Source organism: Argentina silus, assembly GCF_951799395.1.
Source record: "Argentina silus genome assembly, chromosome: 18".
NCBI lineage: Eukaryota > Metazoa > Chordata > Actinopteri > Argentiniformes > Argentinidae > Argentina > Argentina silus.
The window spans coordinates 14,559,705-14,567,204 of record NC_139672.1 but is presented as its reverse complement, the minus strand read 5'-3'; positions in this window follow the sequence as shown (position 1 = coordinate 14,567,204).

Sequence of the window (7,500 nt, the reverse complement as noted above, 5' to 3'; positions counted from 1 at the left end):
GAATCTAGTGGGTATAGCACCAGGGTGTGTGTGTGTGTGTATGTGTGTGTGTGTGTGTGTGTGTGTGTGTGTGTGTGTGTGTGTATGTGTGTGCGCTTTCGGTTGGGGAGTTAGCAGTGAGAGAAAATAAACAATCCATTAGGTTCACAAGGGACAGACAGTCACAACACTCCGTGTTTCACACCCAAAATCAGGCCTGTGGCAAACACTAACACTTAGCCAAGAGTTCCCAGCTCTCTCTGTCCCTGAGCAGAGAATATAATGTGTCTTTTAATAATATCTCTATCCAATACCATGCCAGCATATTTCTGACCTTCCATACAATTTAAAATGTCCCATTATAATAAGCTATATATCATGTTAAGATTGTTTTAATCCACCGTGATTACACTGTGACCTGTAACGGTGTCACATGCACGTGTAGGATCTTATTTCCATCTTCACAGCTGTCGAATGAAACAGAAGTGAGATTCAATCACAATATTACGCCCTGTTTAAAGTAGTTAATAGATAAAGTAGTTAATAGATAAAGTTCTCTCAGCTGTCTCGCTCTAATTGTTTCACAGTATCTGTCAAGCGGTGCGTAGGCCGTGCAGAACGTTGTCTTTAGAAGACACATTTAGTAGTTCTGCAGCCAGCCAGAGAGAGCTGACTGCTTGTCAAAACCAAGTTGTTAATTTGTGGGAACACTTCCCTTAGCTGCTCATTATATAGTAGATGAGACTCTTTTTTTTTTTTGGGGGTTATACAATGACTTGATTTGAAGTTGCTCCCTCAAGAGGCCAGCATCTGTGGTACGACATGAAATATTTGCAGGGAACTGGATAAAAATATCTCACACGACTTGGGAGAAAAAGTTTCTCACAGCGACTGATGATGACACACCTGGACCAGGCGATGCAATCCCACTCCTCGTCGCCGTGACAAACACACCCAGGAGACAATGGGCCATTGTCCCATCAGGTGACAGAACACACAAGCTAATTAACATACAGAACTTGTTTAGAGACTTCATTTACATACAGAGCCCATATAATTGAATTTGAAGAATGGTGTCATGTGTGTGTGTGTGTGTGTGTGTGTGTGTGTGTGCGTGTGTGTGTGCTATCTGTGTGCTATCTGTGTGTGTGTGTGTGTGTGTGTGTGCTATCTGTGTGTGTGTGTGTGTGTGTGCTATCTGTGTGTGTGTGTGTGTGTGTGTGTGTGTGTGTGTGCTATCTGTGTGTGTGTGTGTGTGTGTGCGTGTGTGTGTGTGCGTGTGTTCTCAGATTACATCATGTTATCATGAAGTGACGCGCTGGTGAGATGCAGTATTTCCCGTGATAGAATACAACTCATTTCACACGGATGATGGGGTTTGATTGTGTGAAATCTCCAGAGAGAAAACAGCGGATGGTGTGACTCACTCCCAATAACACTTGCTGTTGTAGACACCCTGGACCGATGCATTAGGGTGCCACGGTATTACTCCCAAATTTGGGTGTGTGTGTGCGCGTGTGTGTGCGTGAGAACCATATGATGAATTCCAAACCAGCTCATATCCCCTAATCACATTCCCACCAGGCTCTCCCGTAGATCTGAAAGGATTTGATATGCATACACAAGATGGAAATTGCTGCACCTTGCCCTCTGACTGACTTTAGGTGAAATATTCAGTTCATTGCTTATACCGTGCACCAGTGGAGGCCGGTGGAGGTAGAAATCGGAGGACGGGGCTCATTGTAATGGACGTAATGGAATGAGGAATGGTACCAAGCACACGTGTTTGATACCGTTCCTCATTCCGTTCCATGCATTACAATGAGCCCGTCCTTTCTACCTCCACCGGCCTCCCCTGCTGTACACATCCAATTGATTCAAGCCCAATGAGAAGAAAAGACATTAGGGAACAACCCTTCCTGCCTGCACCTTCCACTGCAACCACAGGAGGGTGCACTCATAGAGACGGGATATTTCAATAACAGATTAACCAGAACACTGCACAGAGGACAGAAATTAATCCTAATTTCCCATGGTGAAGGGTCATATCAATCTTAATCAAGGGATGAGACCAGACCAGAGGTAATCTATTGTTCTCTGTGGCAATCAGTAGAGAGCTGCTTCAGTGTCACAAAGGTCACTCTGATAGGTGTGGACTGGGAGGCTTGACTGGAGATGGTTTCTCAGAAATGGACACTCAGAATCTGTTAAGAATCAATATCTGTGAGAACGTCATATATCAATATTAAATGTGTCAAAAAACAGTATCTCAGGTTTCTGAGATACTGAAATATATGTTTTATCTATCTACTGCCTTCTATCCATCCATCGTCATGCTGTAGTCAGGAAGGTGTAGCCTACTTTGCTTGACCATTTCTTGAAATGAAAAAAAACATCTCCTTTTCAGACCCACAGTACAAAATGTATTTTTTTTGTAATTTAATCTCCATTTTGTCCTGAACAAGCAGCTGTGACTAAAGTTGTTGAAATAGAAAGAACATATATCTATATATATATAATTTTTTTTTTTTATAAAAAGCTTTTTGGCAACCACCTGAAATCTCGGGGTTAATATTGTACTGAACATGTTGATTGCTTAAGCGCAGGATGAAGAGTGCTTTTTGATTTCTATGATCACTCATTCACATGTTCCGAGGGCGAATTTTGCAGCGAATCAGTCCGCTCGCGTGAACGCACGCAGCCGAGGACCGAAGATACAGGTGGCTCGCGCGGCTCCGCGCTAACGGGGAGAAAATACACTCGTACACTCAAAGCGAGGAGTCAGAGAATACTTTCCCCGAGGTTATCCACATTATTAGAGTAGCGTACAGCTTCACAGCAACAGATCGAGCAAAAAGTGACTCAAAATGAAATAATTAAAAGAATGGACTTATAGCCGACGTTTAATAACACCAGCAGCAACACAAGGGATATTTAAACCCGCAAAAAGTTACATTATTACCAATATCCTCTATCATTATTTATAATATGACGAATGGCTTATACAGTCGCCTCACTCACATGAGATCATGAAACATCCTCATCACCACAAACAACATCATTATCATAATCCATCCAGCCACCCGACATCAAAAACAGGACGGGTTTAGTGGAGGGTGCGCCTCGCGCAAGTCATGTCACATGAAAACGTGAACCCACACCTCGAGCCACTCAGGGGTAAACAGCGATGCCAGTAAATTACTCCGAAAAAACCCCCAAATAGTGTAATAACAAGACAATTACGTTGCAATTTTAACTTTCAGCCATCATAGAGTTAGACGATTACACGCTCGTCCGTGGAGCAGGGATAATTTTAAAAAAAACAAAAAACACTATACGGACTCTCTCTCTCTCTCTCGCTCCTGGTCCAGCCATCACATAAGAATATTAACACATATAAATCATGATCATACAATATGGACTCTGGAAGAAAAATATCCGATAACGGCGTATAGTAAAATTATCACTCTTTAAAAAATGTACAAATGACAAGCAAGACAGTAACTTGATACACTTTCTGTCGCAAACTAATGAGAACGAACGAACAGAGCAGAGATTTGAACACATCAATTATTTACTCTAACAAGGGAATTATAACATTTCCAACCGTCATTTCAGCGACAGCGTCCATTCGTGTAAAGAAAAATAATGCATTGCCACTTACCACCGTTTGACGTAGCTGAAAGTTCAATCAACGTATTAAATGTTGTGTGAATCCGTTGGATGCAACTGACACACTGAATGGAAGTGGCGTCTGTCCGATCGCTGTCTCTCTCTCTCCTCTCTCTCCTCTCTCTTCTCTCTCTCTCTCTCTCTCTCTCTCTCTCTCCTCTCTCTCTCTCCTCTCTCTCTCTCTATCTCTCTCTCTCTGTCTCTTCCCCTGTGATGAGCGTCCCTCTCGCTGTCTGGAAGTTGAAACGAACTAAGCTTCTGATTGGATGTCACGCACTGGTCCACGATTAAAGGGCCAGGTCGGGGGAAAATTACGAATTTAACGAAAATGACCGTGAGGGGTTTTCCAACCCACATTCGTCAGGAGGCCATATTTTTCCTGTGAACCTTAACCGGATGCTGTTTTATCCTGCCTTTGAAAGCTGATTAACATCTGAAAGCAACGGTGGAATTTTTCGCCATTTGGAAAGTGACAACGATGTCTTACTGCACCTCGGTGTAGCCTAGATGCTTAAAGTACAGTATTTCAATCATGACATGTTTACATGGCATATTATTTTTCGTCCGTCTTGCCAGTTCGATGTAATGATACCGAATCGTACTTAAAGGGGTACAAACGCTTGTCATTGTACAGGCGCCATTCCATTCGGGTGGAATGCCTCTATACCCTCAGATCCTGAGTCAGTCGCCCCCAATGGGGTACAATACCCCCCTCCCACCACCACCACCACCAACAGAGTGGTGACAGGGTCATGAGATGTGGTGCCTGCCTTGTGAGACTCACGTCGCCACTGCTTCCATGTTATGGCCTGTGAAATCAGGCTTGTCGGTGGTGCCTCGCTATCTTCTGAAACTCACACGGCTTCGACGGTCGAAGGTTATTTCTCTGGGGGCGCCTAGGCACACTGGATTTCGGTTAATATTTGACTGAAGGAATAAGGATTCCCCCGCTGACCTCAACACACATTCCTGTCAGTACGCGCGGCCTTGTCAGCACAATTCCTCTTTGAAAAATGTCAGCGATTGGAATGTCACTATTTCACCCTGGCAACATGTAAAGAATGTTGGCGTAAAGGACATACATAAAATATAAGGCTGAGGACCTTACGTGCAGTGGAGAGAAATGGCCTTGACGACAAACTTTGGAAATCAATTCAGATTTTTAATTAAAAACAGTGCGTTCTACTGTACTTGAAAATTGGATTAAGAGAGAAAAGCAGATGCAAAGGTGTACACATACCAGGGGAGGCTGGTGGAGGTAGAAATCGGAGGACGGTCTCATTGTAATGCATGGCATGGAACACGTTCTTCATTTCAATGAACCCGTCCTCCGATTTCTACGTCCACCAGCCTCCCCTGACCCATACGTCACATGGTTGATACAGCCATCCCTCTCTCTGAGCTCCTCCAGTGCCTGACTCATTAGAATGCTCTCCACAGGCTCCCGTAGGCTCAGGCTCATATATTACACTGTTGAATGGACAGTCTAGAGTCACACACACACACACACACACACACACACACACACACACACACACACACACACACACACACACACACAGACAGACAGACAGACAGACACACACACACACACACACACACACACACACACACACACACACACACACACTGGTGACACATAATGGTGCCTCACAACTCTGGCCACTATTCAGTCAACTGCAGATAGCCGAGTTTCCAGGATAGCATTTGCATTTACATTTACATTTTTGACATTTAGTAGATGCCTTTATCCAAAGCGACTTACCACAAGTACATTTGTCTAAAGTAAGTGAATCATCAATCCATCAGTCATCATAAGAAAACGTAATCTATGCCAGGACCAGGGGCTATTGGCAGACACAATGCTAGAAGAAGGAAGAATTAAAAATGTATTATTATTTAGAGTAGAGGAACTGTACAGGTGGGTCGTGGGGAATGAAGAGGTCTTTAGGAGGGGCAGTCAAGATGTAGCCTGAAGAGATCTTCATTGGCAGTCACAATGCTAGAAGAAGGAAGAATTATTTCTTTCTTTTAAAAAAAAAAAGATTTACAGTAGAGGAACTGTACAGGTGGGTAGTGGGGAATGAAGAGGTCTTTAGGAGGGACGGCAGATGATAGATAGTGATGCCAAATATCTTATTTTTATGCAGCTAGAAAACATGTTCAATTTCAGAAGCACTAAACATTGTTTCCATTGCACACGGTTGTCATGGAGGACATGAATCCAAACCTCCATTGTGACACACAAGAAGAACTATGATGTTTGCGTTATTCTGGAAACCCACCATCTGCAACTGATTGAATTCCTCTCTCTGGTGTATGCCCCAGTGCTCTGTGGGTAGAATCCAGAGTCCCCGGATGGACAGGAACAGGCAATAGACTAAACATGGAAGATGCATCGTATGTGATTTAATCCTGTCATGACCTCAATGCATGATTTGACATGGCCAGTGCCCACTCCACTTGACTGCTGACACGGCTGAATATCTCCACACACACACACACACACACACACACACACACACACACACACACACACACACACACACACCACCAGTCAAACTGGTGGAGTTGGGAAAAGCTGCGTGTACAAAAATAATGAAAAAGGAAAGAAATTGTGCTCGTTGGCCCTTGAACCATTACACACGGTTGCAGGGACAGACAAATTCATGCACATGTCAGAGAGAGACACACACACACACACACACACACACACACACACACACACACACACACACATCCACATCCACACGCACACAAACATGTGCACACACACACACACACACACACACACACACACACACACACACACACACACACACACACACACACACACACGAATACAACTCGTTTGTAGGATAGCTGACAGATGTGTGACACATTCTGTATCAAGATATATCAAGAAGTCCATAAATCTATAAACTTGGTTTTGAACAAACAATGTGATTTGCATTAATGCCAATTAATCGCTTCACAGTTCCATACAATATTACAGTAATGCCAGCAGCCGGTATAATCCACTTGATGAGGTGATTATGAATATGTATCTCTGTAGAGTTGTCTCCTGTGCCTCTGTAGGTGAAGCCTTACAATATATTGACCCACAGTCATACTAATATCTCACTAATCCTGGGGTTTAAGGGTCACCTCTAGCATTGTGACTGCCAATGGCCCCTGGTCTGAGCATTGATTACTTTATCTCATGATGACTGATGGATAGATGATTCACTTACTTAAACAAATGTATTTGTTCTAAGTCGCTTTGGATAAAGGCGTCTGCTAAATGCCATAAATGTAAATGTAAATGGTTAGCGTAGTCCTCTGTGGCTCAGTGTGGTCCTCTGTGGCTCAGTTGGTAGAGCATGGCGCTAACAATGCTTAGGTTGTGGGTTCTATTCCTGCTGGGACCATATATACTGAAATGTATGCACTCACTGCAATGTAAGTCACTTTGGATAAAAGTGTCAGCTAAATGGCGTATATACTGTATATATATTAGTGTAGATTAGCACCCTGGTGGAGAGATGATGATCTACACATGCTGCTGGACGAGTGTGTGTTTGAGTGCCGCGTCAACGATCAAGCTGTACGCTGAATGAATGCGTGGGAGGCTGGTGGATGGAGGAATGGGAAGGACAGGGTCATTGTTCGGGATGAAACAGAATGAGGAATGGTATCAGACACACGCGTGTGTTTGATATGTGATCCGTGCCATTCCTCATTCCGTTTCATCCTTCACAGCCTGTCCTGTCCATGTCTCCATCCACCAGCCTCCCTCTCCCTGGCTGATATACACAGTGTGGTCTTCTAAAGGAAGGTTGGCTAACCATTTATTTTAAACCCGCTGTT